Here is a 14,107-nt window from a genome sequence, read left to right as displayed (position 1 = left end):
AAAGAGTCTTCTGCAATATCAGAAAGGCCTGGCCCATTCTGAGTGTTTCCCTGACAGTCCTTTACTGTCCAACTGGTTTTCCTCCACTTCTATGTACAAGCTAAACCCTTGTTTTTTTCTGGAAATTTGCATTCCAGCAGCACAGACAGGAAGACTGTGGAGGAGGGTTTATAGTCAATACTTCAGTCATCATCCCCCCCATTTCAAAAGCTGGCAATGTTGATGGTGATATGGAAAGCATATTTGGGTGAATTTAGTCAGAATAGGCAGGACAAACAGTGACTGTTCATATCATATGTTCGTGGGTGAGATAAAAGTGAAACAGAGGAATAAATCTACAGGTGCAATTCAGTAGAACATGGCATGCAGCTTTGACGGCACCGAAAATGGCTGCTGCCGGATGCTGCGCGCCATGGGCTACTGCAGACGGCACCTTGGGAGAAGGGGACTTTTGTCCCCTTCTCCCAGGTAAGTGAAGTAGCCCCGCAATGGGACTACTCAAGCGTAAAGGCGTTCATTTAAGGTACCGAGCAGGAACGCGCAGGATGAAGTGAGGTCATAGAATAGGAGCGTGGATGACTTGGTCTGGCCCAGTTTATGAAGGACAGCTATAACCTCTTCTGTTTCTGTTCTAATTCTGTAAAGAAAACAAAACTTGAGAGTTTGCATTTGAGTCTGGGAGGACCAAATCCTAGCCAACGTTCCAGTGCTGGTGCAGCCAAAATGCAGCCCCAAGGTAAGGGAACAAATATTCCCTTCTTTTGAAGTGGTCTTTGTGACTCCTCCATCACCTCCACAGGATGTAGCACATGCCCCATTGGCCCCCCATTGCCAAGTTCCAAGTCTGTCTAGATTAAGGCCTCAAAATCCACAGGGGCCTCAGACAAATGGGGAGGGGGGCTTTTAAAAGTCCTGGGTTTGAGAGAAGAGGTTTGCAAGCTGCAGAATCCACTGGTGGGCACCAAAATATCTGATGCCAGCTCACTGGCGTAGCTAGAGGGGGGGCGGTGGTGCACTAAGTTTTGCAGGGAGCCTCCCCTCAGTTTGCAGGTGGCTCCTCCCCCTCTCTTTGGGAGCCATTCACCTCTGTTTCTCCCCCCCCCACATGGCTCCAAAGGGGAGGGGAGGAGCCGCTTGCACGCTGCGGTGAGGCTCCCTGCAAAACTTAGTGCACCACCGTCCCCCCTCTAGCTACGCCAGTGAGCTGGCATCAGATACCATCAGATACCATTTTTCTGTTTTTCGAAACCTGCTGTGAGCCAATTGTCTAGTGAGGCAATGGTTTTCATTAACCATCTTAACACAGATGTATCCTGCTCTTGTTAAACACCAGCTAGTATCTCTCATAAACAAAGAAGGAAATGTTTAACACATGCTATCAAATTAACACTTTTAAAAAAATATGCTCAATTTAACTCACTTTCCCAGCATTGCAAAACTGCAAAGTTTTTCTTTATTGGCCCTCACCCTTCTGCAAAGTATCTGGCTCAGGGCAACATGAATTGTGGCTTCTTATTTGCTTGATTTCCTGCAGTCGTGTTTGTTGGGATGCACTGTGGTCTGAGGTTTTGTAGCTCGATCTGCGGAGGCAAATACAGAAGGTCCTTGATACATGAGCAACTGAACTTGAAAGCTTATCAATCTGTGCATTTTTACACCTCCACACCATTGTTTATGTTTACGGCTTTAGTTTAAAAAAAAAATCAGTCTCTTGACTAAATTATTTGCAGCCATTAAAAAAATACTGAGAGGGTCAAAGAGCATATCAGTTATTAACAGATCAGTTGCACAATAAATAGCTTTTTATCACAGCAATTTGGGGTGGATATCAGCACAACACTTTGAAGAAAAACAATTTCACCTTGTTTCATTTGGTGTTGAGGAAAATTTAGCAAGCAAAGCTACATACAGCCTGTTTAAAGGTGAATAGGTGGTGCAATTATGGCTGGCTGGTGAATTAGAACTGACTGATTGCCAGGCAATTCCTGACTCATAAGTGGAGTTGAATCATGGGCTCCAACTATCCTCCAACTGTCCCTATTTTCAGGTCTCTTCACCTAATAAATCCACACCCCCCATTTTTCCCACCCTCTGGAGATGTCTTATTAAAATCTTACAGTGCAAATTGCAGGAGCTATCGTTCTTCAGGGTTCACCTACACCACTGCCACCTTCAGGGTCTCCAGAAGTTAAGAGCATAACCCTAAGCGCTTGTTGGGCTGGCGCAAGTCCCTTGTGCCAGCCCAGGAGGGTTGCAAACGCATGGAGAAATGCCGACCTGCAGAGACCAAATCCAGCCAAATCCTTTGCAGCGGCTTGGCTGGTTCAGGGGTCTGGGGGCAGCCCCCAAAAAACACCCAAGAAGGAAGTCCCTCCCTCCAAGCAGGTGAATGTATTGAGCCCTATGGGAAGCAAAAGTAAGCCACATGGTTGTGTTTACTCATGAGTAAGCAAACGTGCCTTGGCTGCTGGTCAAGTCAGGCAAAGGGGAATGCAAGGCTGGCTGCATGGTCCTAATCTGATGAAAGTGGAGTTTAACAACTGCTCCAGAAGGCAGCACCCTCAAAGAATAAAACAGAGGCTTGAGCTGGTAAGGTGGGCACTGGGGAGGGCTGAAAATCTCACTGCTTTATTTGTGGGGAGGGGGTGTTATTGCAGGCAGCAACCCCTCCAAAAACAGAGGCTTGAACTGGTAAGGTGGGCACTGGGGAGGCCTGAAAATCTCACTACTTTATCTCTGTATGTGTGTGGGTGGGGTGTTATTGCTGGCCAGCTACAGAGAAAATTCACTTGGTGAAACAGGGCTGGCTTCCCCTTATTTATCTGTTTTTTCTTTAATTATTTATAATTGTTTTATTTTGCTTGATGATGTTACTTCCAGCCATGACATCACTTCCTGGTCCTGGACAGATTGTCATTTTCAAAGGGGGTCCCGGTGTTAAAAGTTTGAGAACCACTGCTTAACTCAAAACAGGCCAATGAGACATCGGGGGGGGGGGGGGTTTGAAACCCTAGTGATCAAAATTCTGGAAATCATGGCTTTTAGGAATAATACCCTCATGTTATATACCATTAGATGCAGAATTTCATCCATTGCTTGTGGGGAAGTATTCACTGCATTTATTTTTTTGGCCATTATTATTATTCATTCCATGTCATGACTATTACTATCTCTGTCTCACCTACCTCACAGGGTTGTTGTGAGGACGAACCATGTACACCACCCTGAGCTGCTTAGAGGAAGGGTGGTATAAAAAGTGAATTAATTAATTAAACATTATCAATCAATCAATCAATCAAGTCATATGGGGACAAAAATTTATGGGCCCCGGGTGTCAGGTACAGATGTATAGTAATGGGTAGGATGGATGGTAAAATGAACAACTGTATTGAACTTCCTGTTTAGGACTATCCAGAGCTGGATTCTGCCTGGTGTGCTCTTCTATGCATAAAGTCAGAGGTGGACATTTCCATTTGCCTCAATTGTGCCATCTTCTCAGTTGAGACAACTGTGGATTATGTATCTCATTTCTCTGTAGCTCTTGAAAATAATGTTAAATGTGCTAATTATATCCTAGGGCAGTGTTACTGTGCAACCCATTTCCTCAAATTCTAGATATAGAATCCCTATTCAGATTGTGCTGTTATCCTCCTTTTGCCCACCATGCACTCAACAAGCAACTGAGGGGAGCATAGGACATGCTGGCTAGAGAACACAGCATGTTCAGTGGTTCTCTGGGAAAGCCAGTGTTGTATGTGCAGTGGCTTTCTTCCAACATTACTTTAAACTGCATGGAGACACTCTCTGTACAGTCAGATGACCGCAGAACACAAGGATACACCAGTTTTCTGGATCCTACAGAAACTCTAATTAGTCTTCACTGATGCCATGTAATGTGGACACCACATTGAGGTAAAAATGAAACTATGGTAGCTTTCATTTCCCCCCTACGGCAACTACACTTTTTGCATAATGCCACCTAGTGTCCCCAGTGGCCCCACATAACCAGCACCACATAGAGGGCATACCTTGCCAGTATATATCTACCCCTTTGCTATACCCACACGTTTGCTGATGATTCATAAGAACATAAGAACAGCCCCACTGGATCAGGCCATAGGCCCATCTAGTTCAGGTTCCTGTATCTCACAGCGGCCCACCAAATGCCCCAGGGAGCGCACCAGATAACAAGAGACCTCATTCTGGTGCCCTCCCTTGCATCTGGCATTCTGACATAGCCCATTTCTAAAATCAGGAGGTTGTACATACACATCATGGCTTGTAACTCGAAATGGATTTTTCCTCCAGAAACTTGTCCAATCCCCTTTTAAAGGTGTCCAGGTCAGACGCCATCACCACATCCTGTGGCAAGGAGTTCCACAGACCAACCACACGTTGAGTAAAGAAATATTTTCTTTTGTCTGTTCAAACTCTCCCAACACTCAATTTTAGTAGATGTCCCCTGGTTCTGGTGTTATGTGAGAGTGTAAAGAACTTCTCTCTATCCACTCTTTCCTTCCCATGCATAATTTTGTATGTCTCAATCATGTCCCCCCCTCAGGCACCTCTTTTTTAGGCTGAAGAGGTCCAAACGCCGTAGCCTTTCCTCATAAGGAAGGTGCCCCAGCCCAGTAATCATCTTAGTCACTCTCTTTTGCACCTTTTCCATTTCCACGATGTCTTTTTTGAGATGTGGCGACCAGAACTGGACACAATACTCCAGGTGTGGCCTTACCATCGATTTGTACAACAGCATTATAATATTAGCCGTTTAGTTCTCAATACCTTTTCTAATGATCCCAAGCATAGAATTGGCCTTCTTCACTGCCGCCGTACATTGGGTCGACTCTTTCATCGACCTGTCCACCACCACCCCAAGATCTCTCTCCTGATCTGTCCTCTGAAGAGGACTTAAATTTTCACTGAAAAGTAGGGCATTTAGTCCCACATTAACTGGCCCACTAAATTTATATGGCTTCTCTAAAAATAAAACATCTCTTGAAGATAGCTCTCCTTTATTTCCACCACTGCGAATGTCCTATCTAGGAATGGCTGTCAAGATGATCCAATCTGGCCATCGAGCTACTGGGTTGGACATGGGTGAACACTGACTGTCCAGGGATGGCACAATGGGTGGCTAGGAACTTAGAATGCCATAGTTGTCCAAGCAAGTGTGCTGCCTTTCTGCTCTTGGCCCAAGGATGAGATCTCATGAGACCAGTGCAGATCCTTGCACCCATGCTGGCTTGCTCTAGTGTTATGGCTGAGATGGTCAAATTGAACTGCAGAGGTGGTAAGGAACTTAACAGGGGCAGCAACCACCTTCTCCTTCTAATCTGAGGCTCTCCCCAGACCTGCCAACATGGAGTCCAACAATGTATAAACTAAAGCTCTTTGTTCTTTAGCATATGTGCAATGAAAAGGCAAACTGAATTGTTATGAGAAAAAGTGAGCAGAAACTAGGCTTTGGGGCTGAAAAATAACTAAAATCACAGGACAACAGACATCAAAGTTGTTTGGCAGAACACTTGTCAATTCCTTGTCCTTGTCCTACCTCTGGCTGCCAGACTTGCTGGATAACTCATCATTGTGATCAGTGAGGAAAATGTGCAAGAAGATCCTTTGCCTTATCGCAAAAAATGAGACAGATTCTAAACACTTGGTTTGATACACCATAGAGCCCATGTAGGTTTGAGTCATGGTCATTTATTTGAAGGTAAGCCTTTGTTTGCAGTGATATTTACTTCCACGTGGACATGTATAATTGCAACCTTAAAAAACTGACAACCTAGGAGATAATATTCAAGGTAGAAACGGCAACATCAAATATTATTCATCATCCAGCTTGAAGTCAGTGTCATGTCTACATCCAGCTGTGCAGCCCAGTATTTTTATAGGCAGTAGCAAGCCTGAGGATGGCTTTATATTTTAGCTTGCAGAACAAATACACTTTTATCAAGCTTTTACAGATAGGGCAACCTCACAGCTGTGACAAACTGATCAAAACATTTGCTCCCTGCTAGACAAAAGGGAGCTTCAGAAGGAATTCAGCATGACACAGCCAAACTTAATTTCCCAAATGAGTGATGCACCCATTCAATTTCATCTTTGATGCCTGCCTTCAAAACTCTACAAAATATATATTGCTGTAAGCAAAGTTTAGACTTCAGTGTCAGGGGAAACAGAGGGTATGGGAGGAAGTGGGAGTGAGCAGACATGTTACATGTCATGTGCAGAGCTGAAAGGCTTTCTACCGTATCTATAATACCACAGCAAAGAGAATTTGAATGTCCAGGCTCTATGCATTATTGCTGCTTTTGTCCCAGTTCTGCTCTTTAGGATAGAAATGGTGATGCTCGAACCATGAGATAATGCTAGAGCTTTTGACATCTGAAAAATCATGTGTTTTGCTCAGCAATGTCACTTTTGGCAGGAAAATAAATGACAAATATCTTTGCAAAGTTGCAATTTGTACAAATAATTTGCAGCCTTCATGAAACTTTCAAATGTAGGCTTAGCACTGAAGACAAATAGTTGCATGTCCTAGAAAAGAGACAGTTAATTAACCCTAGCAAATGGTTAAAACTCCTCTCTGCCTATGCCATAGCCTCCTATGCCATTGAGATTGGGGTTCGATGACAGTTATTTTAAACAGGACCTCCCCTCCACCCTAAGACAGATAATAATATATTAACTCCTACTTTACCTGCCACCTCTTTCAGTGGAGGCTTTCACTTGATCTCTTTGTTCAGGGGTCCCCAAACTATGGTCCATAGACCACATCTGGCCCAGTAACACATTTTGACTGAACTGAGCTCAGTGGCATTATAATTGCAGGCAGTTCCCACATTTCTTTCTGTGTGGCCCGCCCACCCCACACACCACCATGCACTCTCCTTCTACCAGGTGAAGCAACTGCTGGGCTGAGTGGTTCTCCCTGAGAGCCCACCGGGGATGTGTGTGTGTGTGTGGAAGACAGAGAGAGAGAGAGAGAGAGAGAGAGAGAGAGAGAGAAATCCCACAGCTGCAAATATTTCATATATTTTTGTTATCTCCATCATGGGAGTGGGGACTCATCGACCGGGTAAACAGGCTCTCCTTGGACGCATAGGCATACACCTGACACATTGCAAGAGTCTGCACACACGGTTTATTCTAATGAGGACTTTCATGTTCATGGGGGCCTTGTTACATCGCAAGGCCCCAGAAACAGTTAAGCAAGACAGATGGCATAGTCAGATTACACCTGGGTATCCTGCTCCTTGTGCTTCCCCAGGTGCCCCTTGATGTGAGGAGGTGGGTAGGCCTGCTTTCCCTTGAGTGGTAAGGGGTTGGGCCCTGATCCACCGCTGCTCAGGTGATGTGGGCCGAGCAGGCTGACCTCTCCCTGTGGAGTCCAGCCCCGGCAGTAGTCCTGGGAGAAGCCCCTTGGTCCTAGGCAGGTGCTCAGGTGTTGGGATCTTCCCCTCCTCCCTGTTGCAGGTGATCACTGCAACCAGAAGCCGCCTGAGCCCTGAAGAGGCCAGCCCCATGGGGTTCCTGGAGGGCTGAAGGTAGGTGACCGCTTGGACCTGGCTGTCAAGGAGGAGCAACCTCTTTCCTTGGCGGCCAGACTCCTCTTGAGCCCTCCCACCTCCTCTCTTGGCCCCGCCTCTCCTGGGTTCTTGCCTGGCCTGAAATCTCACAAGGTCTCAGGCAGACACAAGACTCGCCTGGCCACTGCTGCTGGCGGTCTTGGGAGTGGGCTGGCTGCATGGTAGCTGCTGGGAGCAGTGTCTCACCAGCCGAGCATGTGCCCAATTGGGGAATCGTGGGCAGTGGTGGCCCATGATTGCATGGCACTCTCCCTACCAGTGGCCAATGGACAGGATGCAGTTTTGACGGGCTAGTGCAGGCCTTCCCACCAATGCTACTTACTCCCAGGGTGTCGCAAAAGTAGTTTTAGGCATTTTTGTGAGACTGTCAGCTGGTACTGCAGTTGCTGCGCTTGCTGAAGTCTGTTAAGATTGCACTCACTGTGATGTGGCCCTGGTGGCCGAAAGTTTGGGGACCCCACCTTAAACCTTATTCTCATCTGACATACAGTCCAAGCACATGTGCTTGTATTTGTTAACATCCTTGTTATTCCTTGCTCTTCTTGTTCTTGCCTTTCACTCCTGTCATTCCTTTGTTGCATTCCCTTGCCGCATGTAAATTTTAATTGCAAGGTCTCCAATGCAGGGCACCTCTTTCTCCCTTATATTATATACATTGATATCATAGTTTATTATCTTCTTCTTCTGGAGACCAGTGATGCCATTCTTGTCCTATTTTTTCCCCCCCGAATCAACACAGCTTTCACAGATATTCCTTATTCATGCTTTCATGAATAAAATGGGAGGAAATCAAACTACTAGCTTGTCATCCATCATGACTTCTATAGTCTTCAGCATTTTTTTTTTTTTAGCCACAGGTTTCAAACCAAGAACGTCAACACAGTGTTGCCTGCCAATCTTTATATTTTATATACTTTGAACATGTGAGGTGTGACACGTGTGTATCTGGCTTTCGGCACCTGTCAGAAAACACAATAAAGGCCAAGAACTGTGACTTTGAAGCAGAACTGTTGGCAAGAGGCCTCACGTCTCACAAGACTTAAAGGGAAGTCACCCTTTTAATTGTCAGAGCAATTAAACACACACACACACACACACACACACACACACACACACACACACACACACACCCCACCTGCCACTTTATCAGGCTAGTTTGGAAGACACCTTATTTGAACTCTTGCTCCTTGAGAAATTGCATGGGCAATTTCATCTTGCTTGTACAGCACACATTTGACACTGTGAACAAAAGCTGCATTCTGGTACCTTCTTCACATGGAGTAAAGAAAGTCGTTTGCAACACAAAAGAAAGATTTTCAACCCTAGCTGTCTTCATCAACTGTACTGCCAATTCCAATCAAAGAGACATGCTAATGAACCTAAGGGGCAGTTCCAGGCCTCAGGGGCCGTCACAAATTCCCCCCATGTGCACATGTTAATACATGTTTAAAAACACACCCAGTAACAATGGTTGGTTTTTGTTTTGTTTTATTATGCTCACACAATAATTGTGTGGCGTAATTTGGGACATCATGACATTTCCCACAGCTCTTGCTGCCTGCTAGGTTTGGCTGTCCACACCATCCTGGGAATGCCTCTATGCTACTTTTGTTATGGCAATTTCACAGTCTGCACAAGATGATAAAGAAAAAGGAAATGGCTAAACACGTTGGTTTCTTTTTTTGAATGGCTGCCATATTTCAGAACAGTATCGATTGTCGCAGGGTTACAACAGCTTCCTACTGACTCTTCCAGTGATTTGCTGTAGCTGAGCTCCACTGTAGTTTGTGCTCGAGAGATGCTATGAAATGCTGCAGCCTGTGCTTCTGCCTGGTTAAAGAAAAAGAGTAGAGGCCAGGTTGACTTTGTGCCAGGGCTCAGCGCCAGCTTCTCTTTGCAATGTCCAGGCTCCACCCTTGAATGAAGCTGGAACAGGTCCTTCTGAGTACATTTTCCTTGTTGCTTCAAAAAGCATACACACATCTGGGATTAGAGGAGATAGCTTCCCAATCTGGTCATTTCCATCAGCCTCAAGCCTCAGTACCTCTTATTGTAAGTTAAGCTCTGACATATGACCCAACATCAACAAGGGTTTTAATGAAACACTTTTTAAATGTCAATTTTGAAACTGAAACAGTGTTTTTTCCCTTTTTTTATAGCTTTGCATACCATCCATAATTAAGGACTTATCCTCCAAACAGTTTGTGTACTCTGCATTGAACAATTTAAGATCCGTGCCAAGGTCCTCCAAATGCCCTGCCAAGACATGCTGGATGCTGTGGCCTGTATAAATTATGCACATTAAGAGAAATTATGCCACTTTTCTTATTTTGCAGCATTTTTCCCCCCCTCTGGATTTTGCTAATTATAAGGCAGAGCCAGGAGCTCTGACATAGTACCTTCAACCATCACATTATTCAGTCATCTCTATAGCTACTGAGATAGCAGTCAAGATGTTACAGCCGCAGACTTAGACCACACACTCCACAGCCATTCTCAACAGGGGCTATATGGCCCTCTGGGGAGTTCTGGAACATTTGAAGGAGGCCGCAGACTGAACACTGTGAGAAGGGGATTTTAAGTTTATCTGTTTGTGTTGTATCCTTGTTTGTCAGGGGGCCCCTGGAACCTGAGAAGAGCTCCTAAGGGGCTGTAGCAAATAAATAAATAAATAAAGTTGAGAATGGCTGCAAGCCTATTTTTGCAGCCATAAGGACTAGAAACCTTCTTCTACTTTTAGTGAAAAATTGAGATTAGGGGATCTAATCAGGATAAGTTCCATTTAATTTACTATGGTTGCTGAAGGATTCATTTAGCTATGTGAACTGCTTTGTGAACATTTGGGTTAAAGAGCAGTACACAAATACTACTACTACTACTACTACTACTACTACTACTACTACTAATAATAATAATAATAATAATAGAGTCTCACATTTCAATTTGTTAAGAACTTGGGAGTTCTGGAACTCTGAAAAATCCATCTATTATCTGCAATGCCTCATTCACAGAAGCTGCAGTCATAAACAGCTCGATGTTTGAACCAGCCCAGGAATCTAGAGAAGGGAGTAGCTACTTGTGCTAAAAACTGTAATTCATCCAGATACACAGATGCTCACACACAACATGGAATGCATGATTGTGCACCTTAGAATCTCCACACATTAAAGTAATGTTTATGTGGATATCCCAGAAGGCAGAGTAGGGGAACGAGTCGAAACATTAGAACAATATTGATCTTTCTGACTAGGATGATGGCTGAGATTTGCCTGAGAGTACAAGAGGTAACCAGAATTCATAAGTCTTCCCAACTTTGGCAATAATATCGTAAGGAGGCAAAGATTATAACTAAAAAATAAACATGTTCAGCACAGGCTCCAGAATGCATTGTTTCCACACATGTTAAGGAAGAGGTGTTGATAAATTGTATTGTTTTTGTCACACATGTCAGACATATTCCTACCATATGTTCAGTACAAACACCCTCCTTACCTGAAGGGTTCTCTCTAGCTGCATTTCTTTTACTGTTTTAGTAAAAAGGGAGCACCAAATTTAACCCACTCCGAGTTGATATTATCTTTCAGCACCCTACAAAAGAGTCTTTTGCAAAATCTTTTGTATCCCTAGTTGCGAATGGATCATAAACAACAGCTTGTGCCAGAGGTTCTCAAACTGGAGTGTTGTGATGCCCCAGCCTGAGAAGCCCTGCCTTATGGGGTGGGGAAGGGAGGAAGGCAGCAGGGTGGCCCCCCAGTACTGCCAGGGACAAGGCATTTTTTCCTACTTATGGACAGCCAGCTCCAGCCTCCTGGGGGATCTGGAAATCTCTGCAAGTTCCCTACGCCTCCAAGCTTCTGAAATGTTTTTTTTTTTTTTTAATAACAACAACACAACACCCACTTTCAGTTGTGCAACAAAAACAGGAAGTGGATGGTTTTTGGTTTTTTAAAAAACTTTTTATAGACATTTGGAGGCTTGGGAAGCACTGCCAAAGGCTGTAACTGAGTGTAGACAAGCAGGAAAAAAAAAAAAAACAAACTCTTGTCCCTGGCAGTAGTGGGATTCTGGGGATTGCATTGCTGTCTCCCCCCCCCCCATTTCCCAGAACAACTTGCTTTGATTCTCAAACTCCCTGAGAATTTGAAAACGACTGGCATATGCTGTTATTAGTAAGTTGATCTACAAAACTCAGCAGTTGAAACAATTCTTATGTTCTTACACTCAGCGTGTAGTTGGTCTGTGGAATTCCTTGCCATAGGATGTGGTGATGGCATTGGGCCTAGACACCTTTAAAAGGGGATCGGGCTGGGGATAAGAACAGGCCCTCAGTTTGACTGTACTTGTCGTAAGAGGTGACTAAACAGCCACCGGGTAGATGAGACTCATTAGCCTGGGAAGGCAGCTCATCTGAGGGAAGGAAAACTCTGATCCCAAACCTCCGCTGCCTTGTGGATACATCCAGTTATGGAAAAGGCTTCAGGAGTGAACCTCGAGGCAAAATCTGGAGTCGGAGTCCCTGAGGCAGTTCATGGCTGAACACAGTCACATTCTGGCAACTCCTGCAACACCACTGGAACCAACCATATTGGCCTCTGCCTTTCCATTGGACCATTTCAGCGACGTGGAGAGGGGGGATTTACTGCATGAGTAACAGCCTATCCTCCAAACCTACTTTACCCAGGCTTCATGCACTGGAGAGGACACTCTGTTCCAGAACCACCATTCAGAGCATGATACCATAGTCTTCTGAGACTGAAGGATGCCAACACTGTTCACGGAATGGAGACAAACAGGTCATTGGCTAACGCCTGCGATCGAGTCACAGGAGCTGAGGTCAAAAAAATAGTTGGCAATTCTATTTCTGTCTTTAACATAGTTGTAATAGCAGTGATCCATGGTGCCATAAAGACTAACAAATTCATATCATTAATTCTCCTGTTATAACCCACTCTTTTCTTACATTTTAAACATTGCATATTCTTCCAAAAATTGGCCCACTGTGTCTCCTTCCCACCGCCCTCCCCTTCCCTCTTGAAATAAATGAACATTATTGCTCCCCGCAGACCTCCTAAATGAGAACCCTCCATGAATAACTGTTGCTGCATTCTCCAAAAGCTCCACCTACCTCTCCTGCCACAAAACAAGACCTTGTTCTCCTGCTGGGTTGCAGCTTTAGCTGAGCTCAAGTGTGTTTTTCATGTTAATAATTCCTGAAACTGCTTTTTTCCCCATTAGAAATGATGAGCTGACAATGGTTCCTGTGGCTCTCCTTTTTAAATAGATGAGTATCAAGGGTTTTTATATAAATATATGGCCAAAGACTCCTTTCTGTGTAATTTTTTAAAAGAGCTACCTGTGTGTGTCTATGTGTGTGCGCTGATGGTAAAAGAACACCCACAAGGCAACAACCCCTCAGGTGGTCACAATATGCAAGTACGATGCCACTGAGACTTACAAAGCATCATTCATTTGTGTGACACAAAGAAACCAATAGTTCAGCAGAGATTTTCTAACCAGCAGCGTAACTTTTTTTTTTTTAAAGGAAGCTGAATAATAGAGACCATTGAATTAATGCACAATATTCCTCAGAATTTTGAGGTGGAAAAAAAGAACTAGCAACAAATAAGAAGAAAGGGTGAGCTACGGCAAAAAATTAAGGGACTCTGAGAGAATTTAAGATTTAGTACAAAACTTACTGAATTTATGATGCTGCCTCATACACCGTCAATGCTCCAGCTCGGGCAGTATTGTCAATTCTGGCTGGTAGTAGCTCATGTTTCAGAGAGGGATCTTTCCCAGCCCTGACTAGGGATGCCAGGGATTGAATCCAGAGCCCTCTGCATGTAAACCACATGCCCTGAGCACCTACCCTGAGCACCTGCTACTGAGCTATGGTGCTTCTCAGAGTTATTGAAGTGTCTGGTTTGGTTTGATCAACTAATCAAAGAAGTTTGATCAGGCTGATGCTAACTGATGTAATTTCTCTATTATAAATTGTAACCCAATTGTTGGCCCTAACAAATGGTTGGCAACCTTCAGTCTCGAAAGACTATGGTATAAGCCTACAGCACCCGGTATTCCCAAGCGGTCTCCCATCCAAGTACTAACCAGGCCTGACCCTGCTTAGCTTCCGAGATCAAACAAGATCGGGCATGTGCAGGGTAACAGTTGCTGTCTGGCCCTAACAATGAGAAGAGTTATGTGAATCTCACTAGTATGGAAGCAGCATCATTCCTAAGAGCAGAAGAACACTTGTTAGACCTCATTGGATTGAACTTCACTCCTTCCATGAACTTACAGCGTGGGCTTCTGTAAGCCACTTCTGTTCAGTGCACTGAGTACTACTCAGCTGCAGTATGGGGATAATAATATATGAGAGCTGGCATGGTCCAATGGTAAAAATTTTGGACCGGGAAGATTGTGGCGGTCCTAGCCATACTGGTGCCTGGAGGCATGCCTGGAGGTGCCGCCCCACCTGGATGTTCTGCCTGTTGCAGCTGCTGTCTAGCCCA

The 14,107-nt window shown here is 44.6% G+C and overlaps 1 pseudogene; it reads right to left on the bottom strand.

The window, feature by feature from the left end:
• Positions 1 to 13,654: 13,654 nt before the first annotated feature.
• On the bottom strand, positions 13,655 to 13,771 carry LOC136650716 (5S ribosomal RNA; annotated as a pseudogene).
• Positions 13,772 to 14,107: the final 336 nt, after the last annotated feature.

The sequence above is a fragment of the Tiliqua scincoides genome, chromosome 4 (genome assembly GCF_035046505.1).
Source record: "Tiliqua scincoides isolate rTilSci1 chromosome 4, rTilSci1.hap2, whole genome shotgun sequence".
In the NCBI taxonomy this organism is placed as follows: Eukaryota; Metazoa; Chordata; class Lepidosauria; order Squamata; family Scincidae; genus Tiliqua; species Tiliqua scincoides.
This window is presented reverse-complemented; position numbering and strand designations above follow the sequence as displayed.